This window comes from Pleurodeles waltl, chromosome 4_2 (assembly GCF_031143425.1).
Source record: "Pleurodeles waltl isolate 20211129_DDA chromosome 4_2, aPleWal1.hap1.20221129, whole genome shotgun sequence".
Classification (NCBI taxonomy): domain Eukaryota; kingdom Metazoa; phylum Chordata; class Amphibia; order Caudata; family Salamandridae; genus Pleurodeles; species Pleurodeles waltl.
In genome coordinates this window covers 1053459229-1053473971 of record NC_090443.1, presented here as the reverse complement: position 1 = coordinate 1053473971, position 14743 = coordinate 1053459229, and positions in this window count along the sequence as shown.

Genomic DNA, 14743 nt, shown 5'->3' with positions numbered 1-14743 from the left:
CACTGATTGGACTCTATTCCTTTTGTCCTTGCGTTCTTCCACGGGGTTACAGGGTATAAATGTAACGTTGCTGTATGTATTTGTGTGTATGGTGTTGTGGGTGAGGGTGGGGGTGGGGGTGGAGGTGTTGCGTGTTGCATGTGTGTGTCACTCTCTTTTTCCTCCTCTCCTCCCCTGTGTGCTAGGTGCAGTACTCACCGTGGTCGCTGCCGCCTTCTTTGATATTCCTGGTGGATGAGGAGGTAGACCAGCATGGGCAGAACCTGTAACTCGGGCTCCATGGCGTCCTGGTTCTTCGTTGAGTGTCGAGAGGTGAGTGGTTTCCCTTCCAAACTCTGTTTCTGCCATGCTTTTGATGGCGTTGGCACCGCCCCAGAAAAGCCGGCAGGTTGTAATGGGGTGGGAGGTTCATTGTCTTCCGCCTGTCTGTTGGTGGTGACCGCTGCAGTGTTTGTTGCTACCGCCGTGGCGGTCGGAGTGTTAAAGTGGCTGTCTGTGTTGGCGGTTTCCGCTGTGGTCGTGATCCCATTTTTATTTCCGCCGGCCTGTTGGCGGTATTACCGCCGCTTTAACACTGACCACCAGGGTTGTAATGAGGGCCTTAGTGTTACATTAATATTAAAATTAAAAAAAGGTTGGTAAAATATTTTATAGTTAAATGACTTTGTTTTATTTTGGGTTTTTATTAACATTGCAGAACAAGCGGATTGTCCAAGTTGTGAAACAACATTTCTGCATTGCATGATCTTCACTGATAGTCCTAAGCATAGAATATTCCTGTGCCTTTGAGGGGATCCTGGAACACTTCTTCAAATTTTGAAAGTCATTCTTTAGGTGGAGGTAACCACCTCAATGTCCATTAAATTGGAGTTACTGCCATTAAAATATGACAGGTCTGCTGTTTTACTTATTTTTTCTGGAGCATAAAATGCATCTTACTCAGTATAACATGACCAAACCTCACTATGTGATAAGAGGCATCCCTGAGTATAATTCTAAAACGCCTATTGAGCATATCCAGCCTCACAGCCTCAGTTCTTTTTTCTGGCTCATGCTGAGGGGATCTCTGAATCTTCACTTTTCGTGAAATGCATTTCATGCTGGAGAAAAAAGGTTTTATCAAAGCTACATTCTGTGTCTTGCCTGCCTTCCTGTCTCTCACTCTATTAACGAGTGTGAGTTTTGTCAGAAAATGTCAGAGCCCTAAAAGACCGTGAAGAGATGCTCCTGAGAGGAAAATTTGAGAACCTGCATCAGAAAGAAGAGAGGAACAAAACGGAGGAAAACAAATACAGAGAAGGGGCTTGTTTTTCCAAATCTAGAACCTCTCACCTAAAGACTTTCATAGAGGAAGTTCTAAAGAGGAAACATAAAATACATTGTCATCATCACTCTGGATATTCTCACTTCATCAAGAACATCGGTTGACGTCAAGGCAGGGGTCTGCATTGACTTGCTCACCGTAGAGGAGAATGACGACAGCAACGATGATGTAGAAGGCAACCTGCCAGGTACCGTTAAATCTACCCTCAATGTCAATTCCAGTTCCGACAATGCAACGCGGTGCAGGTGGCAGGGCTGTCGGTTCTGATGGTGGCCACTAGGCCTTCAACTTCAGCCTCGGGCGCCTGAAGTTCCTTGCCTTGGCTTTTCTGCCCCTTCCTCACCTTGTCAGATGCTGTTGGTACCTTGGCTCTGGCAGCTGGAGTTTTGGAGGAGGACTTGCTGGGTGGGTCGTGCTCCTTGCCCTTGCTGCATGCTGTCCCCTTCTTCACCTTGGCATTTGGCAGAATGTTTTTGTCCTTTGCAGGGGTCGGTGGCACACTGGCTGACCTGACGGGTGCCCCTTTGAGCCTCTGGGAGTTGCAGGTACCACAGCAGATGCCGACTTGGTGGCTGAGGTGCTGGCCTGGGTTCTGGACACCCTGGCACGAGGGGAAGAATGGGGGGAGGGGGGCAGGGGTAGGGAACAGGTCAATGTTTGCCAGGAAAAGTTTTTTAGACACACTGGGGCGGGAAGATGGAGAGGATTTGGGAGTGGAGGAAGAGGGAGTGGTTGTAGGAGGTGTCTGTCTGCGGAGTTTGCATGAAGGTGCATGGGCTGGATGCTGTTGTGAGGTGGATGGCTGTTGGGCGGGTGGGTGCTTGCGTTTGTGTACTTTCGGAGGAGGGGTCACCGACACACTGGGAGAGGACACAGGGGACGTTTGCTTGGTTGTGGGGGTGGTGACTGCTCGTGAGGGGTGTATTGTGATGGGCATGCTGGTGATCGAAGTAGTGGATGAAGATGTAGTGCATGCAAGTGTGAGTGGAGACGCTACTGGGAGGGAGGTGGACGAAGAGGAGGGGAGGACACAGTGGAGGCAGTGGATGTTGGTGTGTTTGCATAGGTATGGTGCTTGTGTGAGTGCCTGTGAGATGAAGTGTGGTACTTATGTTTGCCTGAGCCACTTTTGTGTGGTGATTTGGGTGAATGCTGGTCTGAAAGTGTGCTTGGGATAGGCTGGGGTTGAGTGGATTGGGTCTGGGTAGAAGAAGTTGGAGGGGGAAGGCTAGACACAGGGACAAGGGCTGCCATCAGTCCAGAGGCCAGAGCCTGAAAAGCTCTCTGTTGGGCCGCCACGCCAGAGTGAATGCCCTCCAGGTATGCATTTGTTTGTTGCAAATGCCTCTCGACACCCTGGATGGCATTCAGTATGGTTGACTGCCCAACAGTGAGGGATCTCAGGAGGTCAATAGCCTCCTCTCTCAGGGCAGCAGGGCTGACTGGGGCAGGCCTGAGATGCCTGGGGTGAAGGAGATGCCCACCATCCTGGGTGAGTGGGCACTGGAAACACGCTGAGGGGCTGCTGGTCGGGTAGTGCTGGTAGAGGGGGTGGCGGCTGTACCTGTTGTTGGGGTGGACACAGAGGTGTCGCCACCCCCAGGGAGCCTCCATCGGAGGAGGAGTCACTGTCTGTCGTGTCCCCTCCTGTCACCGTTGTGGTGCTCCCCTCGCCCTCCGTCCCACTGGTGCCCTCACCGTCAGTGGATTCGGCCTCCAGGCCCATGTGGGATGCAGCTCCCTCCATCGCCGTTGCCTCTGCTCCTCCGCCAGATGATGCTAATGCACATAAGGACAAGGTGACAAAACAAAAAGGGGGGAGAGACAGAGGATACACTTAGTCAATGCCAGCAACACCACTACCGTTGGCATACACAGCACACAGGGAGCAGCCCTATGCACTAGGCCATGCCCAACCATTTACTAAGACAGTCACCAGACCATGGGGTACAGTGCCTCACGCCATCATCTGCACACCAGAAACCCACAGTACCCTGTCCAGTAGTAGATGCCCACTAACGCTACTGGGATGGGAGTGCTCCAGAGCCTGCCCAACAAGGGACCTACCCTGCCATGTTCGCCCTGGCCTAGGGGCACCCACAGCCCACATCCCCCACCCAGGTACCTCCAAATGCGTGCAAAGTCAGGTTTCAGATTCTGTACTCACCCCCTCGTAGCTGCTGTGATGCCTTCAAGCGCCCATCCAGCTCCGGATAGGCCACTGCCAGGATGCGGAACATCAGGGGGGGGTCATGGAGCGACAGGCACCCATTCCTCATTGGGAGGCCAGCCCCACCTCTTGCTGCAGTGGGTGCTCCACCTGTCAAAGACCCCCAGGGTCTGCATCTCCTTGGCGATGGCACGCCAAATACCGTTTTATGGTGGGCGCTGACCTGCAGGGAAATGACTTTGGCAACACAAAAGGATGATGGACGGAGTGCTGACAATGCAAACACTCACCCCCAGTCACAGATCCATCGTTCTTTAGCTCACTATGCCACCCCAGCTTGGACCCAGCCATATGCAAATCAGTCTTGACCCTGTTCCTCATGGGAACAGTGCAGCCCGAACTGCCAGGCCAGGTCCTCCCTGGACTGGAAACAAGCATCCTGGGACCGGTTTCGGGGTTTCACCCCTCATCAGCCAGGCTAGCTTGATTCCAGTGGCACAGTGAGCAAGGGACCCACGTCTGGGCATACCCTTCCCACTTAGGGCAACTTTGGCATCAGAAAAGGGAATTAGTCACCAGTCCGGACTGTCAGACTCATTGCCCACCAGATCCCACCCATCCCCTGACGCACATACATTGACCACCTTACATGCTACACTCTGGCCAGGACCCCTCTGGCTTACACACACAGCACTCCATATATTCATGGCCCATGCATCATGCTCACAGTGTGCAAACCTGTTTGTCTGGAGGACCGTAGAGTAACGTGTGCTGGGGTAGGACCCCATCCACCAGTTTCTCCAGCTCCTCTGCAATGAAGTCAGGGGCCCTTTCCCCAGACACATGTGCCATGGTCGGTCCCAGACACAGGTCACAGCAGCAGTTGCAGTGTAGGTCCTCTCCTGTTGAAGGTCAGGTAGCAAGTGAGTGATTAGATAGAAAATGGCAGTGAAGTCCGCGGCGGTGTGTACCGTCACCGCTGGCGTACATCGCCATTGGCTCCTGGAACCCATGGGGCCCAATGATAACCAATGTGATTTTGTGCGGCAGTCATCGACTGCCTACAGCGGCAGCGCACAGCACCAGTGCAATTACCTCATTTCCACTTGTCCCTCCTCACAGGTCAGGCAGCCGCCATTTCAGAGGGGCATAGGGCATGGCACCTAACTGCGTCACAGGAGACATTGGCACATCAACTGACTCTCAAGTTCACATACTGTTTCTGTAAAGTAAACAAATCATCATTAGTGCAATATATGTGTGACTATGACCCTCTGCTCACCGTTCTCTTCCATAGGCTTCAACTGCTGGTGCAGAATATGAGATGTCGGCATCCTCCAGTGTACAGACCCCTGGTGGACCTTGCGACAATGGAGGACAGACACATTATCATTACCTACAGACTTGATTGTGCCACAATCCAAGAACTGTGTGCCCAATTGGAGCCAAACCTGATGTCACCTATCCGCCAGCCCACAGGTATCCCCCCTCTAGTGCAGGTCCTGTCAATGCTACATTTCCTGGCAACTGGTTCCTTCCAAACAACAGTGGCCATGGCATCAGGGATGTCTCAGCCAATGTTCTCTAACGTGTTGACCAGAGTGTTTTCTGCCCTGCTGAAACACATGCGCAGCTACATCGTGTTCCCCCAGGTGGAAGATTTGGCCATAGTGAAGGCTGACTTTTATGCCCTGGGACTTATCCCCAACATCATTGGTGCCATTAATGGTACACATGTGGCATTTGTCCCCCTCCCCCCCGGAGAACTGAACAGGTTTAGAGGAATAGAAAAAACTATCACTTTATGAATGTGCAAATGTGTGTTTGGCGGACCAGTACATCTCACATGTGAATGCCAAATATCCTGGCTCTGTGCATGACGCCTTTATCTTGAGGAATAGCAGCGTCCCATATGTGATGGGCCAACTCCAAAGGCACCGGGTGTGGCTAATAGGTGAGCCAAAGGTCCCCACACAGCATGACTAGGTGTCTGGGTATGGGGTTGACTTTAAGGTTGTCCCTCGATATTTGCAGGGGACTCCGGTTACCCCAAACTCTCATGGCTACTGACCCCAGTGAGGAATGCCAGGACAAGGGCAGAGGAACGTTACAATGAGGCACATGGGCGTACAAGGAGGATTATAGAAAGGACCTTCGGCCTCCTGAAGGCCAGGTTCAGGTGCCTTCATCTGACAGGTGGATCCCTGTACTTCTCACCCAAGAAGGTGTGCCAGATCATCGTTGCATGTTGTATGTTGCACAACCTGGCCTTGAGACGCCAGGGGTCTTTTTCTGCAGGAGGATGTGCCTGGAGATGGTCTTGTGGCAGCGGTGGAGCCTGTGGACAGTGAGGAATAGGAGGCAGAGGAAGAAGGTGTTGACAACAAAACCCATATTATTCGGTAGTACTTCCAGTGACACACAGGTAAGGCATCGAAACTTCACTTAACATTTCAGTTATCTGTTGGACATTGTACAAGGTAGCCTGTTTCCCTATGTCTATGGCCATTGACTGTACCCTTTGGTATCTCTATTTTCAGTTCTCTGTGCCCTACTCTGGCTCCTGCTATGTGTACTGCTGCCCACCAAAGGTCATCCTAAAATATATTTCACTATACTTTTGCTATGCTTTGATAATGTTGTACTAATACATTTGTGAATCATTTGACAGACTCCAGATTGGTATTTGTTCCAAGGGTATTTATTTAGGTGCTCATAAGTAGAGGGGGATGTGAAAGGGGCTGGGCTGATGGTGGAGGAAAATTCAGGGTAGAGTCCAGTCTCTTGGTATCACAGGTGCATTGTCCAATGGGGCATAGGAAGGGGAGTAATGGCAGTTCAAAGTGGACAGGGTGATAGTGTGGGACAGAAGGGTGACAATCAGAAGAGTCTTATTTCCTGGCGGGGTCTTGGCAATGTTCTCTGGCTTCTGCCTGGATCGCAGGGACCGTTTGCGGGGTGGTTCTCCTTCTGCAGGGGGTGGGGTGCTGGTGGCTTGTTGGTCCTGTGGCTGGGTCTCCTGTCCACTAGCGCCAGCGGAGGTGGAAGGCTGTTCCTCAATTTGGCTAGTGTCAGGCACCCACTGTTGTGCCACTGCTTCCCTCATGGTCTTGCCCCTGTCAGCCAGCACCCCTGCAATGGTGATGAGGATGGTGTAGATTTTTGTTAGGTCATCCCTGATCCCCAGGTACTGTTCCTCCTGTAGCCGCTGGGTCTCCTGCAGCTTGGCCAGTATCTGGCCCATCGTCTCTTGGGAATGTTTGTATGCTCCCAGGATGTTGGAGAGTGCCTCGTTGAGAGTGGGTTCCCTGGGCCTGTCCTCCCCCTGTCGCACAGCAGTCCTCCCAGCTTCCAAGTTGTCCTGTGCCTCTGTCCCTTGAACCGTGTACCCACTGCCATTGACCCGAGGTCCCTGATCGTCCTGGGTTTGTGGGGTTGCCTGGGGTCCCTGTAGTGGTGGACACACTGCTGAATGACCTGTCCTGGGGACAGTGGCATGGGTTCGCTGGGTGGGTGCTGTGCTGGTGTTTCCTGAGGGGGAGGCTCTGTGGTGGGACAGTGGCAGGGGAACCGACTGACAAGAGGTCCCAGATGGGCCAGGTTGGTCATCTTGATCCAGATGTGCAGAGCTGCTGTCGTCACAGTGGGTGTCTTCTGTGGGGGGACTGGATGTAGCTGGCACCTCCTCTCCGGTTACGTTGAGTATGGGTCCTGTGGGGATGAAAATGCAGTGTTAGTGTATCTGTGTGTGCCATCTTGTGCATGGGTGTGTTTCCCTGTATGATTCAGATTTTCCTGTCAGCTTGGCCTTGTGTGAGTGGTGATTTTGTGGGCTGGGTGAGTCTCTCTACTGGGCATGCTATGGTGATGGGTGTCCATGCAGGTCTGTGATGGGTGTTCCTCCATTGATGTAGCATGCAGGGCTTGGTTTTAGGATGGGTGGGTTGTGTTCATGGGGTATATGTGAGGTGGTGGAGTGATGGGGGTGAGTGATGCATGCAGGTAAAATGGAGGGATAAAGTAGTTAAGATTTAACTTACCAGAGTCCAGTCCACCAGCTACTCCTGCGAGGCCTCAGGATGCATGATCGGCAAGACTTGCTCCTCCCATGTTGTTAGTTGTAAGGGAGGAGGTGGTGGACCACCGCCAGTCCTCTGTACTGCTACCTGGTGTCTTACTACCACGGAACGCACCTTCCCCCGTAGGTCGTTCCACCTCTTCCTGATGTCATCCCTTGTGCTTGGGTGCTGTCCCATGGCGTTGACCCTGTCCACTATTCTCCGCCATAGCTCCACCTTCCTTGCAATGGACATCTGCTGCACCTGTGATCCAAATAGCTGTGGCTCTACCCGGACGATTTCCACCATTACCCTTAGCTCCTCCTCAGAAAACCTGCGGTGTCTTTAGGGTGCCATGGATGTGGTGCGAGTGATATGTGTGAGGATGTGTGGGGTGATGTGTTGGGGTGTATGCTGTGATGTGTGTGGATGGTGTATGGGTGATGGTGTTCTGTGCCTCTGATTGAGTGGGTGTTCCTGGCTTGTCTCGCTCTGTGTGCTATCGTATTTTTCGCTGTAAGGGGTTGTGGGTAATGTGGGTGTGTGTTTTTTATTGGATTGGATGTGTGGGTGTGGTGTGTGTATGTGTGTCAGGTGTGTGTAGTTTGAATTGTCCAATGTGGTGGTGTTTTGTAAATGTGTGTGTATTGTGGGCGCAACAGTGTGTACCGCCAATAGTCTACCATGTTTGAAAGAACGCTGCAGTGATTTGTGGGTCCTGATACTGTGGGCATACTCCTGTTGGTGTAATGGTGTGGCTTTTGCTATCGCCAGTTTATCACTCACCTTTGGGCTGGCAGACTTGTGTGGGTGTCGGTATTGTGGGGGAATTCTCAGTGTGGGTCATAATACCCGTGGCTGAATACCGCTGCGTGCCCGGTATGTTGGCGGCCGTCAGCACAGAGGCAGGCGGCATTTACTGCCACGGTTGTAATGAGGGCCTAAATGTTTAATAAAATTACTTTTCATTAATTCTTAAAATTGGAGGGTGTTGCAATACCAGTGGTTGGTCATGTGTGGTGCTGGGCTTACTCCACCTCTAAGCTGCAGTAACTTATTATTGTTTTGGGTCACTTTGTGACTGTAGTTAATTTAGTGCAGATTGTGAATAACAATTGGCTTATTCTTCTGGTTGTCTGCCTCTCCCTAAATCGCACCTCACCCCTCCTTAAACCTCTTCTTACTCCTCCCTAAACTCTTCCATTCAATCACAGTTACAGGTAAGTAACTACTTTTCTTCCCCAGTATTGGATCTTTCATAGATTCACATGCTTGAATTAGAGTAGCAAGTAGTAATATTGTCTAACTAGGTACTAGCTGTATTCTCATAACAAGAACAATAATAATAATAATAATAATAATAATAATAATAACAATAAGAAGAGTAACTCTACTCCTAGTTATTATTCAACAGCAATATAGCAATGTTCACAGGAAGATAACAATCAGGCACAATAACCATAAACATCAGCATCACCACAAGTATCAAGCTAGTTATGATACCAATAACAACAATAATCATTAAAAGTAGGAAAGTTTACCTTGACCAGATTAAGGAAACGTAGTTCACATACCTTGTTTGTGGAGGTGGGATGACCAGAGAGGCTCACCTTAACTAAATAAATGCCTCATCACTGCTTTCCCCACTGCTGTGTCCATGTTATTTGTCTCTTCGAGACAGTAGTGCCTTGTGAAAGAATGTTGGCTGGACCATGTGGCCGCTCTACAAATATGCTGCAGGGGTACTCCCGCGAAGAGTGCTGCCGACGTAGCTACCACCCTTGTAGAATGAGCTCTCACCCTGCTGCGGAGCGATTTACCAGCCTGAGTATGACAGAATTGGATCGACAGGCCAATCCACTGGCCATAGTCTGTTTGGATACTGGAAGGCCCTTCCTCGCATCTCCAAAGGCCACAAATAGCTGGTCTGATATGCGTATGTTCCGTGTTTTCTGAAGGTAACATTTCAAACACCTTTTAATATCCAACTAATGCAACGCCTTTTCTGCTACCGTCTGTGGGTTAGGAAAAAAGGTTTTCAAGATGACCGGCTCATTCAAATGGAAACTTGAGGGTACTTTCGGAATATACTTAGGATTCGTCCTAAGAATTACCCCAGTAGTAGTGAATTGAAAAAAAGGCTCTTTGATGGTAAAGGCCTGTATGTCACTTAGGGGGTGATTCTAACCCCGGCGGTCTTAGACCGCCGGGGCCAGGGTCGGCGGGAGCACCGCCGACAGACCGGCGGTGCCCCGCAGGGCATTCTGACCGCGGCGCTTTGGCCGCGGTCAGTGCAGGAAAACCGGCGGTCTCCCGCCGGTTTTCTGCTGCCCCTTGGAATCCTCCAAGGCGGCGCAGCTTGCTGCGCCGCCGAGGGGATTCCGACCCCCCCTACCGCCATCCAGTTCCCGGCGGTCCGCCCGCCGGGAACCGGATGGCGGTAGGGGGGGTCGCGGGGCCCCTGGGGGCCCCTGCAGTGCCCATGCCACTGGCATGGGCACTGCAGGGGCCCCCGTAAGAGGGCCCCTAAATGTATTTCACTGTCTGCTGCGCAGACAGTGAAATACGCGACGGGTGCAACTGCACCCGTCGCACAGCTTCCACTCCGCCGGCTCGATTCCGAGCCGGCTTCATCGTGGAAGCCTCTTTCCCGCTGGGCTGGCGGGCGGCCTGAAGGCGGCCGCCCGCCAGCCCAGCGGGAATGTCAGAATTACCGCCGCGGTCTTTCGACCGCGGAACGGTAACCTGACGGCGGGACTTTGGCGGGCGGCCTCCGCCGCCCGCCAAGGTCAGGATGAGGGCCTTACTCTCTTAACTGAAGTAAGAGCCAGTAACAACGCAGTTTTCCATGAGATGAAATTCAGTTCCGCTCTGTGGATTGGCTCAAAAAGGGGTTTCATGAGTTGCCCCATGACCACATTTAGGGACCACAAAGGCGGAGGCTTCCGCCGGGGTGGAAAAGCTCAAAACAGACCCCTAAGGAATTGCTTCACAATCCTGGTAGTATATAACGAGACAGTGTCTTGAGATGTGCGGCACCTCGAAATTGCTGCCAAATGCACCTGGATGGAGGAATACGGGAGTCCAGACTTTGCCAAGTGCAACAAATACGGCAGTACCTGTTACGGAAGAGAAGAGATAGGATGGGTTCCTTCCGCCGCACACCACACAAAACGCTTCCATTTCAACCTGTAGGTCTTATTGGTAGTGTCCGCCCTAGCCCTGGCTAGAATCTCCCTACATTCCGAAGAGATGTCTAAAGTGGCGTACTCATTGAATTCAGGAGCCAGGCCGACATGTGGAGAGATGACGGATCCAGATGTCTGACCTGGCCCTGGTGCATTGTCAACAGGGTTGGCTTCCGTCTGAGTAGGACATGTGGCTGTTCCGAGAACATGAGGAGTTCCGTGAACCACACCTGTCTGGGCCACCTGGGTGCTATTAATAGAAGGTGACAACCTTCTGTCTTCATCTTGCTGATGACTCAGTATTAGTGGGATCGGAGGAAAAGCGTAGGCATAGGCTCCTGACCATCTCATCAAAAACACATTTTCCCACAACGCTCTCTGGGGAAGCCAACTTGCATAATAAGGGCATTTCTTGTTCTTGAATGTGGCAAACAGATCAAGATTTGGTCTGCCCCATAACCAGAAGAGTTGGTCGAGAACCTCCTGGTCCAGTTCCCACTCATGGTATGGGATAATCGTCCTGCTCAGGGTATCTGCCAGAACGTTGGTCTGTGCTGGTATGTGCTCCACCCTTAGAGAAATGTTATATGCTATGGCACATTTCCGGATGTTTTGAGCCTATTGCGAGAGCTGCAGAGACCTTGTGCCACCCTGCTTGTTTAGATAAAACATGCTCGTAGTATTGTCTGTTGTTGATCAAGACATTCGAGTTTTGAAGCCTTGGTAAAAAGGCTTTTAGAGCCAAATCTATCGCCTTCAGCGCCAGCTGGTTTATGTGGAGCTGTTTGTCTTTTCGAGTCCAGAACCCGCTGATTAGTAGATCTTGGAGGTGGGCACCTCATCCTTCGAGGGAGGCATCCGTTGTCACTATATAGCAGGGCACCTGATGAAGAAACGTGAGACCGCTGGACAAGCTGGCCGGTATCACCCACCAAGACATGGTGGTCTGCATTGCCGATGTGATGAGAATTTTGTCCTCGAAGGAGCCCTGTACCTGAAGCCACTGAGCGTCCAATTGCTCCTGTAGGGGTCGCATATGTAGTCTGCAATCTGGGACCAGCTGAATGCATGATGAGATCATTCTCAGTAATGACTTGTAGGTGCGAACTGAAACACACTTTTTTGCTGAGAGCTTGCGGGCTAAGGTGTTCAGCTTTTGTTTTCTTTCCTGAGACGGGTACGCCATGCTGCGGACAGTGTCTAGTACCGCTCCCAAGAAACTCAATTTCTGTGTGGGGTGAACATGTGACTTCTGGTAATTGATGGTAAATCCAAGATCTTCGAATGAACACCTGGAGGCAGGCGGTTGTGTGGCATACCACCTGAGCCCTTGAAGGTGCTTTGATGAGCTAGTCGTCGAGATAGGGAAACACCTGCATGCCCAACTGGTGGAGGTGCGCTGCCACTGGAGCCAGCATCTTTGTAAAAATCCTGGGGGCTGATTTCATACCGAAGGGAGGGACCCGAAACTGTAGATGCATACCAGCCACCTTGAACCTGAGGAATTTGCGATGGTTTTGGTGTATTGGAATATGAAAATACGCATCATGGAGGTCTAGGGATGCCATGTGATCTCCAGTATTTAAGAGGCGCAAGATGTCCTGCAGCATCACCATCGTGAACGACTGCTTCTTCAGGAACTTGTTCAAAGATCTTAAGTCCAGAAAGGGGTGCCAGTCTCCTGAAGGTTTCTTTACCAGAAAGAAGCGTGAATAGAATGCCTTGTTCCTGTGAGGAGCAGGGACTAGTTCTATTGCCCCTTTGCGCAGCATCACATACACTCCCCTGAGGAGTTGCTTTAATTGAGGAGGTAGTGGGCCTGACGGAGGGATATTCGGTGGTCTCTGTATGAACTCCAGAGTATGTCCCCTGGCCACTATATCCAGCACTCACCTGTCGGTTGTTATGCTTGACCATCGATGGAAGTGAGAAGTGATACAACCCGCAATTTTCGAGCTTCAGGTAGCATAGGAAGCTGGTATGGCCGGTTGGTCATTGTTTTCTGCCGGTATCTCTTCCACGGGCAGCAGATCTTCCCTTCGCGGGGTGCCTAAAAGCAGTGGTAGGTGGCAACCAATAATGCTGCTGTTGTTGGCTGTATTGCTGCCGGGGTCCTGCCGAAGAGGACTGGTACTGGGGTCTATACTGTTGGAAGCCACCTCGAAAGGAGTAACTTCCTCTACCCTTCGCCCCACGAAAAGGCTATTTCCTGTACTGTAACGTACCCAGGGATTTAGCTGTGTCCGTGTCCGTCTTGATGGTCTGCAGCATGTCATCCACATGCTTCCCAAATAGGCTTTCCCCATCAAACGCCATGTCCAGAATTCTGCTCTGAACCTCCGGACGGAAGGAGTTCAGCCACCCCTGTCTACGCAAGACTGCTGCTCCTGCGAGTTGTCGGAAACCTGTCAAGGAAATGTCGATTGCGCAGTCAATGATCTCAGCCGCAATCTGTTCACCCTCCTGCAATACCTTCCTTGCTACCAACTTGGCATCCTCAGGCAAGAGGTCTAAATAAGCAGACATGTCCGCCCACATCTGGAGATCATACCTTCCTAAAATGGCCAACGAGTTAGCCGCCTTCACCGTGATTGCCGCCACTGAGGAAAATCTCTTCCCAATATTGTCCAACCTCCTTCCGTCCCTGTCTGGAGGCGATGCAATAGGTGCCGAAGGGTTCTTAGAGCGACGCTGCGCCACTTGAGATATTACCGAATCCGGTTTCATTTGCGACACCAAGCAGGCCGGAGTGTTATTAGGGGCTTTGTATTTCTTTTCCAGCCTTGGCATTTGGGAAGGCACTGTTGCTGGATTTTTCATTGCCTTCAACCCCTCCTGCCATAGGAAATCCACTATCAGGATAGCCCTCACTGATCTCTTTGAAGTCATATGAGAAACAATCCGTTTCCTGAGCGATAATGGGAAAGTCGAATCTCTTGGCCGCTCTCTCCATCAAATTATGAAAGCCCCCTATGTCTTCAGGGGGTGAATCAACCGGCCCTGCTGGTGATGGTGACGGTGTGAGGATGAGGTAGTCATCCCATTCACTAGGAGCTGCCTCCATTATCTCACCTTCTTCCAACTCGTCATCTGTAGAGAGACGATCATCCTGTGGTTGGTGAACAAATGAAACGCTTCTGTGTGGCGTTCCCGGGTGACTGGTCATAGGAGTTTGCAGAGGCGTCCGCTGGCTGTATGGCCTGGATAGAGTTACAGGCATTGACGGTGGAAACCTTTGATAGTAATCCTTCAACATACCCTGGAGATCTGATACTAATGATCTAGGCATGGGAAAAGAAGTTTCTGCCTCCAGTGCTGGGTACAATGGATTTTGCTGGCATGTAGTTGAGTAATAGTTGGGCTGTTCCTGCCCTTCACCCTCCTCAACCAAGTCCTGGCATTTTACATGCAGCTGCGATGGACTATTGGCTGCGCCAAACATTCCGTCCTCCTGAGAATAAATGTCCTCATCATCATCTAGGAGATGCTGTGGAGGGTATGGCAACACCTTGCTTGGCGAAGTATGCCTTAGAAGAATCAGCGATGTTTTATCCCCCATGGTGATAAAAGAAAGAGGGAGGAATCTTGCCAAATCCTGCTGCACCATCAAACCTCCAGAAGATGGTATCATCGCTGATGATTGCGCTGACAAAATCTCCAGCATTGTCGTCGACAGTTCAGTTTTCATCATCAATGGTTCCCTCGACAACAGTTCTCTCGTCGACTGTGCCGTTGTCACTGGTGTGCTCATCGACGGTGCCTTCTTCAACCTCATCGACAGGTGTTTCGTCGACTGTAGTGCCCTGGTCGACGGATGGACCAACAATGCTTCCATCATCAACGATGTTTTCGTCGACGATGCCTTTTTATAGATTTTGGTGGTGATGATGGCGACGGTGTAACTATCATTGGAGACACCGCCGTTGTAAACGTGAATATCACTGTCGTCGCTGTGACTGTCGACACAGTCGTCAACGGTGTCGTCGTCAACGGGCCTTTCTTG